The sequence below is a fragment of the Haemaphysalis longicornis genome, unplaced genomic scaffold (genome assembly GCF_048455015.1).
Source record: "Haemaphysalis longicornis isolate Haplotype H1 unplaced genomic scaffold, Haemaphysalis longicornis Haplotype H1 scaffold_2, whole genome shotgun sequence".
In the NCBI taxonomy this organism is placed as follows: Eukaryota; Metazoa; Arthropoda; class Arachnida; order Ixodida; family Ixodidae; genus Haemaphysalis; species Haemaphysalis longicornis.
This window is the reverse complement of record NW_027526295.1, coordinates 228,579,196-228,592,435: the sequence shown is the minus strand read 5'-3', so window position 1 is coordinate 228,592,435 and position 13,240 is coordinate 228,579,196. Positions and strand designations below refer to the sequence as shown.

General features: G+C 52.2%; 1 pseudogene; it reads right to left on the bottom strand.

The window, feature by feature from the left end:
- Positions 1 to 6,293: 6,293 nt before the first annotated feature.
- LOC144168537 (uncharacterized) overlaps positions 6,294 to 13,240 on the bottom strand; it is a 46,193-nt pseudogene continuing 39,246 nt past the window's right edge.

The following is a 13,240-nucleotide window of genomic DNA, read 5'->3' as shown; positions in this document are numbered from 1 at the left end:
GCTCAAACACTTGGGCTCTTCTATTTACACACTCGAATTTACGGCGGATAGTCCGCGGCAGTCCGAGGATTCCCCGAAGCCATAAATGCATAGTAAAATCGAATGCCGGACTGCTGCTTCTCAGGAAATCCGCGGTGAGTCCAAAACTAAATGGAAGAGTCCCACTGTTGCTGCTCCAGCACGCAATATCCGCTGTCGAAGGGCGCTCTCAAAAATCTACGTAACCCTCAAAATCAGTCGCTGCCAAAAAACATTAGGCATAACCGGCTACGCAAACCTCTAACACGGAACAGAAGAGCCCTGCCCTGTTAAATACAACAGTCAAGTACGCAAAGCTGACTCGTTGAAGGCGGCATACCTTCGTAGAAGCAATAATCAATTGTCTTCAAAGCAACTGAAACAAAGCCAGTCGACAAGCGTGTACGATTTCAGAAACTCGCAAGCCAGGGGGAAGTAAATGCAATGGCGATCGTGCAGGAAAAGCAGTCGAGTACTAGTGCCAGTGTTTCGGTTTCGGCTGTGCTCCGGTTTTTTCGCAGCTTAGTCCATGCAACTAGACGCAAACTGAACAAAATACGTCGAAATAAATTCTGGCTTGAACATAGACACATAAAGCATCGTAAATAAAAAGGTCAGGTTCCGTACCACCAAAAAAAATTACACCATCTTCCCGTGGGGAACCCTGATGAGTATGCGAGAGAGAGATAAAGACATTTATTCGGTGAAATCCGGCACCGGGGGGTGCGTCACGAAGGACTCCGCCCCGTCCGTGGAGTCCCCGAAAGGACCGGGCTGGATGACTAATGTGCCTGGGGAGACCGGGCGTGAGGGGCATTACAGCCACCACCTTGGTGACTGCCCGATCCGCCTCGTTTCTGTCTAGCCAGGGCTAGCTCCAGCTGCTGGATCACCGTCGGTTGCGCACTGAGGTCCGTAGAGTTGAGCGCGCACTGCACATTCGGGGGGAGCACCCGCGGGTACCCCTGAGTTTCGTGTTCTACACATCCCCACATTACGTGTGGTAAGTCTGCTAGCACCAGTTCACACACACAGCACGTGTCACTTGCGTAGTATCCTGGACACACATAACGCGCCAACGCCGGCGTAATCACTGTGTTTGTCTGTAGTTGACGATAAAGCACTCCCTCGGTACGGGTGAGGAGTGGGTGTGGCTGCACTGTCTTCCTCCGTTGCTCCCGATGCCAGGCGAGTACGTCTCCATAGTTCAGGATTGGGTGCATTTCATTGGAGCTGTCGCAGTCAGTCTCATTTCCCTCCGCCCGCGACGTAAGAGGTTCGGCAGTCGCTACACGGTGTGCGAGCTCTCGTGCAACTTTGTCCGCCTCCTCATTGCGGTTGGGGGTCCCCTTCGATAAGTTTCCCATGTGCGCCGGGAACCATCTGAGGTATGCTCGAGCCATTCTGTTTGTGGGTGCCAGTTTCCACGCGACGCTGCTTATCGCATCTCTGCTGTATCTGTGGACAGCAGAGAGGGAGTCGCTCAGTATCGTGATGGCTTGACCGGGTTGACAGGTCAACGCAAGCGCTATGGCAGCTTCTTCAGCTTGCACGGCCGTACGGGTCCGGACACTGCCGGCCGTTACACACTGACCATCGCGTGCTCGTATTACCGAGAGTGCAAAGACCCCGGTCTTGTGCTGATGTTCGGCTGCGTCGACGTAATATGCCGAGCCATCGTTTTCATACATGAGCGCTAACGCATTTGCTCATGATCTACGACGTCCCTCGTCCAGCCCCGGCTGCACGTTGCGGGGAAGTGGAGGCACGACTAGTTGTTGCGCAAGTAGATGCTTCTTGCCCGCGTGTATCCTTTGGTCTCCCTCTTCAGGCAGGGGGTCCACCGGCGACGTCAGACCCGCCCTGTGGAGTATCTCCCTGCCCGCTTGCGTGGTGCCAAGCCGGACTATTTGCGATATGCGTTGCGCCTCCCCTATTTCTTCAAGTGTGTTGTGCATTCCCAAGCCAGCCAGTGCCACGTTACTGGTGCTAGGTAGGAGGCCTAGGATGGCTTTGCAGGCCTTGCGAATGGCCGCATCGATCTTGTCCTTCTCATGTCGGAGCCATTTGTGAAAAGCTCCAATGTAGGCTACATGGCTGACCACAAAGGATTGCGCCAGTCGCAGGAGGCTCGCCTCCCGCATTCCCTGTTTCCTCGTGGCCACCTGCTTGACTAGGCGCGTGGCCACTCCTGTCTTTGTGATGAGTCGGTCTACTGCCGTCGCGTTTCCACTGCCCCGGTTGATGTGCATGCCCAGAACGCGGATGCTGGCCACGTGAGGGATGGTGCCGTTATCACCGGTGTGCAGGACGATTTCGGCGGCCTCTGCCTCAGCGCTCTTCCTCCAGTGCCCGACGGGGGGTAAGACCAGTAATTCGGATTTTTGCGGGGAACATTGCAGTCCTGCCCCTTGCAGTTGCGTTTCTATTCGATCTATGGCTTCTTGCAGCTGTTCCTGTATGTGCCCCGTGGCTCCTCCTTTTACCCAGTGGGTCACGTCGTCTGCATAGATGGTATGATGCACGGAGGGGAGATCGGCCAGACTGTTGGCAACCGGGATCATGACCAGGTTAAACAGGAAAGGGGAGATGACCGCACCCTGTGGTGTTCCCTGGCCTCCCATCACTCGTTCCTCGAACTGGATCTGGCCCGCTTGGAGCTGCGCCGTTCTGCCCGTGAGAAAGGCTCGTATGTATTCGTAAGAGCGCTTCCCGAGGCCGACTCGCTGAGCATGTGCCAATATGGCCGCGTGCCGGACGTTATCGAAAGCGCTCTTGACATCTAATCCTAAAATCGCTCGGCAATCAGTGACGCTGGGCTGGTCCAGCAGGTCACTTTGTATGAGAAGCATGGCATCTTGGGTGCTTAGCTTATTCCGGAAGCCGATCATGGTTGGAGGATAGATGCCGTTCTCTTCCATGTAGCGTTGCCATCTGTTGTTTAGGATGTGCTCCATGACCTTGCCCACACACGATGTAAGGGATATGGGTCGCAGATTTTCGATGTTAGGTGGTTTTCCCGGTTTGGGGATCAGGACCGTACGGGCCGTCTTCCACTGCTTCGGTACGTGACCAGTGCTCCAACATTTGTTGAAGAAGTACGTGAGTGCCGTAATGTCTCCGTCGCCCAGGTTGCGAAGCGCCTTGTTGTGCACTCGATCCGGGCCTGCGGCGGATTTGCAGTTGAGTTCACTAACGGCTCTCCTAACCTCGCCTTCGCTGATATCGGCGTCCAATTCGGGGTTTGCCTTCCTTGCATATTCCGGATGGGCGACGCTAGGCGTAGAAGGTAGGTACTTGTTATTGAGATAGTCTCGTACTCCGTCCTCCCCGTGCCGTTTAATCGCTGTGTGCAATATCTGCTCGAGCCGGTGTCTCTAGAAGGACTTGTTTTGTGTTTCGTCTCAGAGAGACCGTAGCAGCTTCCAGGTACGGCTAGCATGAAGCTGCCCATCCGCTTCCTTGCAGACTGCATGCCATTGCTGTCTGGCTAGCTGTTGGCTGTACGCCTCTATATCCCGACCGAGTTGCGCAACATGTTTTCGTAAGTTCCTACTTGTTCTATTCCTCCTCCATCGACGCTGAAGGGACCTTGGCGCTTCGATCATGTGGGCCAAATGAGGGTCCATTGCAGGAACGGTGTCCTCAGTTCTGACCTCCGTGCTCGCGTCCTGGACCGCTTTATTTATGTTGTGTGCCCATTCCTCGATATCTTCAATGACGGTGCAGGTGCTTTGCCTGCGGAAGGCTGCCCAATCCGTGAGCTTGTGCACGCGCAAGGGAGTGTTAGCGCCCTCGACACCGAGTTCCAGCGTGATTTCTATTATGTAGTGATCGCTCCCTAAGTTCATACCAGTGTTTCTCCAGCTTACCGGACCCTCGCTTGGCGCGTTCGTGAAGATGAGGTCCGGGGTCGTGTCGCGCACTGTGGACGTGCCGATTCTTGAGGGTTGCTTGGCATCTGTATGAAGGGTGAAGCCCGCTGCCTCGGCCTCTTCCAGAAGGTTCCTTCCCTTGGCTGTCGTGCGTGGATATCCTAGTTCCTTGTGAGCAGAGTTGAAATCACCTCCCACGACACAAGGTGCGCCCGGAACAAGCTGCTGGACTCTCTGGAAGAGAGTCTTGAATCGCTGGCTCCCGTGCTGCGGGTTGCTGTATACATTGACGAGAGTGAGGGAGTGACGCTGACGCTTTCCCAGCACCACCTCCGTAGCGCAGGTTTCGAGCGCCGTCGAGCCATTGTGCGGCGGATCGAGTGGGATGAAAGTGATGCCCTTGCGTATGAACGTGCAGACCCCCTGCGCCGCTCCCTTTCCTTGCGTACGAGCACTTGGGGGTGAGAAGTGAGTGCGGTACCCCAATAGTTTGGGGGGATCCTCCATGTGTGTTTCTTGTATCAGAATGACCTCCGGGGGGTCCGTCATGGTGCTAACGACCTTTTGTAGAAGGGCTTTGCGGCACCGGAGTCCATTTGCGTTCCAGTGCCAAATACGTATACTGGTCTTTTTACGGGCCATCGTTGAATGCCTGTGTAGTCTCGTGTTGTTTCCCGCCGAGGGTTCCGAGTTGTTTAGTTATGAATTGTTTGAGGTCCACGATGTCCCTCTTTATGCTGGTCGTAGTCTGCTCTATGTTAACGATCTTTTCGCCTAGTACTTTGATCTGTCCAGCTTGCTTGTCTATGCGCTTGCTGAGCTTGTGGATGCGGACACCGTAGTTGATCCCCGCATCATCCGGCGTGAGTCGGCACTCGTCGGTGTTGAAAATTTCGGCGGTGCTGTTTCCAGTGTCCTCCTTGGGCGGCTATTCCACCATGCCCTCCTCGTTGCGGCTTCTACCTTTCCGGTCCGTTTTCTCATCTTGATTGGCGGCTGTGATGGCGCTGCATCGCGATCGCCCGCCGGTGCGAAGGCTGGGGGTCGCGGAGCGTTACCCAGCTGCCACGTCAATTGTGATTGTTGCGGCGGCGGCTGCATCTTCATGAGTTGGTCAATTATTTTCTTTTGTTCCTTGATCGTTTCCTGTAACTGAGCTATCACTTCTCGTAGCGCAGCGACCTCGTTATTTCCTTCTCCTCTCTGTGAGAGAGTGGATTTATCTCTCATTCCTCTTAGCCGGTCCCCTTCCGCAAGTGGGCTGTGGCCGGGCGGCGGGGCGTTCCTGCGCACAGCCATTTTCGCCCACGTAATGCGGTTATTCGAATGACTACGTTTCCGCTCTTTGCTTCGTTCTCTGCTTCTGCTTCTGTTGTTGCGGCTGAGCGAGCGCTGGCGTGTCCCTCCATTGTTCTCCTTCTCGACGCGCTGCAGCTGTGGGAAGTCCTCTTTCCCGCCAAAACTGACCGTTGCGACGTGGCCTTTGTGTTTCTCTGATCCGTTCGCCGTCATCTTGCGTTGTCGGACGAGGAAGGGGGTCTTGTACTTGTTACGGCATCTGCCCGTGCCCGACGGGTGGGGGCCGCCACACAACTTGCAGCTCGGTTTGCAAACTGTTTCGTGATCTTCCGGGGGGTTCTGTTGCCCGCACGCGAAGCAAACGTTCTTTTCCGGCCGGGGGCATACATCTTTTCGATGTCCAACCTCCCCGCATTGCCGGCAGACCTCTCTGTGTTGCTTATATATCTTGCATCTCACAATGAGGCTGGCAAATTTGATGTGTTGAGGTACCACTTGTCCTTCAAAGAGCACCACGGCCGCCGTAGTCTCCCCCATTCGGTGCGCGGCAAGGATGGTTGGGTTGCGCTCACCGATGAGGCACGCGTTGATGTCCGCCTGCGTGTACGCAAGCGGGATGTTGTATATGATTCCCTTTACGGTATCGTTAGGAGCCGCGCGATACGCAAAGACTTCATATTTGGTGCCCTTCAAGGTGATAGCTCTGACCTTGTCGTACTTGTCCGCCCTTTCTCGGCTCGGTGTGCTGATGACTACGATGTTCTGTCCGATGTTTGGACAAACTGTATCTTCCAGCGTTGCGTTTAACGGTATCCGAGCCGACGCTGCCATGGCCGCCACAAATTCTAGGAGGTCTTGTTTCCCGATGGCAAAGCCGCATCGCGGCCGCACTATAATACGGTGATCGTTAGCGGGTAGGCTAGGCATGCGCGCCGCTCTCGCCATCTTGACGTTGACTCTCTGCTTGATCTGCGTACGCGTCAATTGTGGACGCTTACCGGGAGAACGAGGACGATGTCGCTGCTGTCGTTGGTGCTCCGACGACACGTCCCCAATCGTTGTCTCCCTTTCGGTCTTTCTTCCTCGCCGCGTGGCTACTATCTAGCCCGCGTGCTCGTCTTCTTCGCCGCTCGTTGAGGCGGCTCCGCCGATCGACGATCCCCGCACTCGAACGGTCATGCGGCCGGAATCCCGGCCCACGTAGTCACCAATTTCGTCCGACACGTTCACTTCCATCGCTGCCTGAAGATCTTCCGGCGTTTCCGCCGACACGTTCTTCATCGTAGACGCGTCCCCGCGCTCGGCGGAGCCGGCGCAAGGGGTGGTCGCCGCCGCGGCGGCCGAAGCCGTCGCCAGGCCTAGCCGCCGATCCGTTAGGGTTAGCTGCCGCTCGGCCACGTCGATCGTTAAAACTGGCGTAAAGTGCCGAAAAATGGTTGGAATTCCAAGATTCTTTCACCGGGCGGTGCCGGCGATTGAACTGAGAAAGTACTCACACTTTCAGAAGACTTGGCGAATTTCTTCCGCGATAAAAAGCGGCATTTGCACGGAGCCGAAGTGAGACACGTCCGCACTCGGCGACCGCTCGCAGCGCCCCCCGCGAAGGAGAGAGCGCAGAGTGTCATGAGTATGCGAAGCATCGTGGCGGTTCCGTGTGGTTCCATTGTGTTGCCGTTATGTTGAGTGATCTGGTTTTTACTAGCGCCAGAGGGAATTCCGCGTCCGGGTCCACACCGGTGCCAAAGGCACGCAAGTGCTGTTGTGTTACGGTGAGTAGGCGGTGGTTCTCGAGGCGCCGAAACTCGTCCATCATGTTCTTGTCGATGTTGTCTCTGTGGTAGAATCGGTAGTCTCCGTCAGCTTTGGTGAGGTAAAGGTTGTTGACATTGGTGCACCGGCTGAGAGCAATGTACACGCCCTCCTCTTCGCAGCTTTGTCTTCTCGTTCTTCTTCTTCTTCGGCGGTTCCTCTACGGGAAGATGACGACGGTGGTTGAACGCGAACCTATCTCGTGATGGATTCTTTGGTTGGCCAATCCCTAGAGGCATCCTGCCACAATCAGCATCAGAGGCGCTGCGGATGGGGCTGGTTGAGCTGCAAGGGCGCGTGGCGCTTCCCGCCACAGCTTTCCCACGGGAAATTCAGCATCCCCCTCTAAAGTTTTCAGTTCGTCGTTTCCGTTGACGTTCAGCTTCGCTTGCCTTCGTTGTATCAGTAGCTTCTTGACGTAGTTTGAATGAGTCAAGGACATAAGGCGCCTTCGTAGCACTTGCTCCTGTCCCGGATTTGTAGCGTAGTGGGAAGAGCACCGCGTACCTCCCGTTGCGGCCAGAGAGTCGTGGGATCTAAACCGGGCGCCGCTAACTACTTCTTTTTTTTTATAGTGTAGTATCGCGGAGCTGTGGGTGTAAGGAGGAGAGTTGCGCATGCGCAGTGAGCGTGTGGACAGCGCCGCCATCAACGACGGAGGACCAGGCGAACCTAAGAAATGCTCCGCATTTAAAAAAAGTATAATTCCCTCCGTCTAACTACGGCGATGATTGAACTCGAAGCTTAGTCTGAGGGATTACTTGGTTGTTGTCTAAGTTTGTTCTTTGACAAGCACACGGTTTGGACTTTGACCCTTCGCCATTTCATTTCGCACGTAGAAAGCTCCGCGTTCGGCCATCATTGTCGTCAGACGGAAAGGTGCAGTACTTTTCCTTCTAATTTCGCACGTCCATGCATCCGTCTCCAAATCCAAACTGTTTGAACCATGTCGGAATGGCGCAATGGGATATATGTCGGTCGCATAACGAGAGGGACCCATGTTCTGTTTCGATCACAGGACGCGTTTTAATTGCGAATGCACTTCTTAAGCGAGCCTGAAGCGTCCGCCGCCGTCCGCATAGCAACAGCTGCGGGTGCGCGCGCTCCTCGTCTTCCTTGGCAACGGGGGGAGATGGGCGCGCGCTGCCTGGCCGCTGACATGGCACATACCCACGTGGGGTATTGGCCAGGAATCTCCTCGTCTTCCTTGGCAACGGGGGGAGATGGGAGAGCGCTGCCTGGCCGCTGACATGGCACATACCCACGTGGGAGATTGGCCAGGAATCGGGCGTGAGAAGGGCTAATGCACCCGCTTAAAGGAGTACTGACACGAAATTTCAAAGCTGAGATCCGCTCTAGCAATCAAGTACAACGACAACACAAATAGGTGTCTGTGAATAAATGCGTCTTTCTTTCTTTGTAGTTGTGTGTGTGTGTGTGATCTCTCTTTCGCCAACATTACCGAACCGCGCAAATTCAACTCGTGCATTCGCACTTTCACATTCTTCCCCTCGGGGAAATGCGGGGAATTTTTTTTTATTGAGTCGCTTGAATGATCACCATCCTCGTCAGAAACAGTTGACCACCATGGAGTGCGTTTTCGGCGCTCACAGACGAATCAGTGAGGCAGGCTCTTTAGCACAGCTGTTGTGTTGCGCAAAAGGACGATATTCAAATAAACCTTGCGCGCACTGGTTGAACGACCCACTGTGTCATGCGGCAAAGCCACTGTCTGCGTTGCTGCCAAGGTTTGGCCAACAGAAGTTTAAAGGAGAAGGAGGGAGAGAGGGTCGCGGAGCTTTTCGCGGGCTCCCTGGAGTACGTCGTGGACCTTTAGAAATCTGCTTAGCTCGATTTGACAATCACGCAATATTGAATGGTGAGAGCCGCAAAAATATCTCACTTTACAAACAGTGAGGACGTATTTGGTGTAATAAAAAGAACCGTCCAATACCACTCCACTCATACCGACGCACAGCATTGCAGTTTGATAATAATTGACGAGCAAGAAATTGAACACCGCAAATGCGCTGTCATTAATCCCTGTTGATGTGCTGTTCGCCATTATTACATAAATGACAGTAATAACTTCGTTTTTTTCGCAACGATACGTATAAGCAATGCCTCCTGAATTTTTTGGGAGGCGTTGGTATAATAAACGCCTTACCCTCAAAGCTTTAATATATTGGAAGCATCATATGGCCCATGTGGCGAAAAACTCGGCGTTGTAAACATTGGATGAGTGGAAAAATCCTCAGACCGCGCGCTCTCGTGTCACTGAAATGCCATCGCAGGGACGGGAGGGGAACCCTGGAACGTCCGGTGATTTACCTACTACTCTAGGCGTGTGCCACGTTGCTCGATGTGCCCCGCGTTTTTCAACCAAGAGTATTGAATTGTGGTAGTGCGATGCCCGCATCGTTATGCTACAAAATATGCGAGAAGTTTATAATTGTAGTCTATCAAGTTTATCATTGTTTATCATTAACCCGGGTAAGCTTAAATGGTAGGTTAGACAGGCTAAGTTTAGCATGGACATTGTTTTAAAATATTGTGACGCCCTCGCGATTTTTCTTCCTTCTATCCTTTTTGCTCACGCCCATCAACACAGATTCAGTGCTCACAGAAGCTGTTTGTCGAGGCTAAAAAAACTCTTCGTCTTCACAAATAGCCAAAAAAATGCCGAGATGTCCTGCACCACGTGCTCTTAGCAAATTAGGCGCAACTCCTTAACATCGCCACCATTATAAAACACAGTCATTCTCTCTCTCTCTCTCTCTCTCTCTCTCTCTCTGTCTTCCATTCCCTCTCTCTTTATCAATTTGTGCACGGCCAGCCTTATGCGTAAATAAGGAAGCTTCGTTTGACGTACCCGCACAGTCCCCTGAGTACACTGTCTTCCCGGACACACAAGGAAACTATTCAAAGCGGTATTTGTGCTGCGTACTTACACTGTATAAAAACCCTTAATTGTGCGCAAGTATGTTTGTTCATTAATAAAAGTTTGCATATTATGCGCAAAAGCTTACTTCACAAACCCGCTTTTTTTGGTCACCTGAGCAACGTCCCGCATGTACATTGCCGCCGGCTATTATCAGGCAAAAATTATATTTTTGCCGACTCTGCCATTTCCAACAGCAACACAGTGCATTTTCTCACAAAGAATCATTTTAGGTAACCTGATTTGCGCACAGCATTTACATTGTTGAATGTTAATGCGCACAAACTAACTTGGAAAACAAAAATCTATTGAAGAAAATTTCAAATTTTATTTAACAGAATAAATCTAAACAGCGAGAAGACAGGTTTCTTGGCAGCAGAACAACGAAGTTGAGGGAAAATACAAAGTGTCGACAACTGCAAAGTCGAATGAAGGCATCTCCAAGGGTACGAAATAAACAAAATCAGCATTATGATGACAATGTCTAACATCATCGCCATCAGCAATCATCTCTGCACGATTGCCTCTATCCCTTTCAAATATTATCTTCGGGCTTGTAATATTTTATATTGGTTTTTAGTACTCGGCGGATCGGCGGACCTTAATTTAGGTCCAAAACTCTTCATATAACTTCCCTTCACGATGCATGCGCAAATAATGTAAAAGAAACAATGAATGAATGAATGAATAAATGAATGAATGAATGAATGAATGAATGAATGAAACTTTATTGACATAAGGTTGGCGACTAGGCCTATGTGGGGGCGGGTGGGGAGGGTGGTGTCAATTCGGGAAAACTTTACATTCTCAGATGGACGCCAGTGGCAAAATCGAAGTTCCACAAAGAGGCAAACACCTGCTTGGCTGTGGCTGTGGGTGGGTAGAACCAGTCCGTCAAACACGTAACGCTGCTGTGTTTGCAAGAGGTGCGCTCTGCGTGCAGTCCTGGACACTTCCAAAGGAGATGGTCAATGGTCGGTGTGGCTCCTTAAGAGCACGTCACACACGTGGTGGTGTCAGGGCCGGCGGAGGTGAATTGCTTGCGGTAGTTCCTGGGAGAACGGGTGGCCTCCCTTTCTTTGGTATGTAAGAGCGCCACTTGAAAAGGATGTCCTCTGTAAGCGCCGCCCTAGCACGAGCCTCGTGGATCAGAACCTGAAGGCCACGTGGCAGCCCTGTAGGTAACGGGTAGTCATTGGCAGGGATGTGGCTGCGGAGTTGTGCTCTTGCACGTCGCTGGATGGTGGCACGGGCTTCAAAGGGGTCCAATTTGGGGTCGTGATGAGGAAAAACTGGGTGGGAGGGGGTGGAAGGAACATCGCCCGCCAGGGCGCGCGCGGCCTCCTTGGAGGAGTCAACGCAGTGCCCTGGCACCCCGTCTACCCGAATTTGTAGTCCTGTTGTACAATGTAGCCTCCGGGCAAGCATCTTGATGGACGCAATGATAGAATTCTGATAAGGCACCCGGCGCAATGCGTGGAATACCTCCTGGCTGGCTGTGGATATAGTTGCATGAGGCTGGTTGGTAGGCCAGTCAGAAATTTGAAGTTGTCGGACAGCCAGTAATATCGCTTCGAGTGGGAGGTGGGTAGACGATGGCGCTGTTGGGAGTTTTTGTTGAGAGGTGGCTTGAAATGTCGAGTGAATGGCGGCTAATCCGGCAGTATTCGTGTCTTGGTCCCACGTGGCGTCGGTATAAACAGCGCTATGTGGAAACCACTCGGTCATTTCAGCTATGCGTCCGTGTTTGTTAGAATGGGGAAGCGGAGGACCCGTGACTGCGAATGACTTGGGGTTAACGACGATGAAGTCGTCCTATGGTGGAAGGGGCAAAGGGATGGGATGTTGTTGTACCGCGCATTGTGGCAGTAGCGCAAGTAGCGCACGGCCGGTTAGAGTGGAAGCTCGTCGGTAGTCGTGGCCTTCCTGACGGGTTCGAATGATTTCTGTGAGAGGTGGGAGTTGAGCGCGCTTGTATAGCTCCTCGAGTTTGGCATGTTTAGGAAGGCCAGTGATGACTCGAAGGCTCTCACGATGTAGCACCTCCAGCTGCTACAACTGAGCCTTAGTGAAGTCGAAGCATACTGCCCCATTTGTCACTTTGCTCGTGAGGACAGCCTGGATCAACAGTTTGAGTGTATCCGTTGTAACCCCTCCTAACCGGTTGCTTATGCGTTTGATTATATGAAGCTGTTGATGCCATATTTTCTTGATTTGGTCAAGCCACACCCTGCAGCCGCCATCATCAGGGACAGGGATGCAAAGAACTTTAACCCACTTCTAGGGGGACGGCTTGAGGAGTGATCGTACAAACTGAAAAGTGTAGGCTTTCTTCTGTTGCTGTGTGCCGCCAAACGCCACATTTGTGCTTTTATCAGGCGAACGCTGCATCCCCATGTGTTGGAGGGCACTGGCGAGAGTATCGAGTGCAGTTTGGATAAATACCTGCACTTGCTGTTGGGTTAGGTGTGTCTTTCGGGGATCAATCCAAATCGTAATATCGTCGGCATATGTAGTGCTTTGAATGTGCGGTATTTATCGGAGTCGCCTGGCAATTTTTGACATGACAAGGTTGAATAGAGTCGGAGATAAAATAGCACCCTGCGGTACACCTCGGTGGTTGTGGAAGATGTGGGGGTGCTCTTTACCCGTATGGATTTCAAACATTCGGTTACATAGAAAGTTCTTTACAAAATTGCTGAGTCTGTGACCGATGTTAAGTTCCCCATAATCGAAATGATCAATGCGTGGGAAACTGTGTCGAACGCTTTCTTCAGGTCAATAGTAACAAGAAGACTCCTGGAGCTGTCTTAACATTCTTTCTCGATTTTTTCTCTATCATTGGTCGTGATAAGAGCAGGCTGTCATGAGTGGAGAGACCGGGCGGGAACCCGGTTTGTGCAGGGTCGTAAATGGCGTCGTCGCTGTCTCGATTAGGCAGGTGAGACGAGCAAGAATCATGCGCTCCATCAGCTTGCAAAGAGTGTATGTGAGCGAAATGGGATGAAGATTGGAAATGGAAGCAGGTTTTTTTTTAGGTTTTGGTATTGGGTGCACAATAAAGTGCTTCCATTCAACAGGGAGTATCCCAGATTCCCATATTGTTTTAATTTCCCCTAACAACTGTTCTTTAGATTTATCATCAAGGTTACGGAGCATTTGCCAAGTAATTTTTTCCTTCCCGTGAGCGCTCTTGACATTAACAGCCTCAAGCGCTATGTGTAGTTTTTGAATGGTGAAGAATGTGTCCTCAGGCTTCAGGGGATCACCGTAGATTGGGGCGTAGATAGTCGAGTCA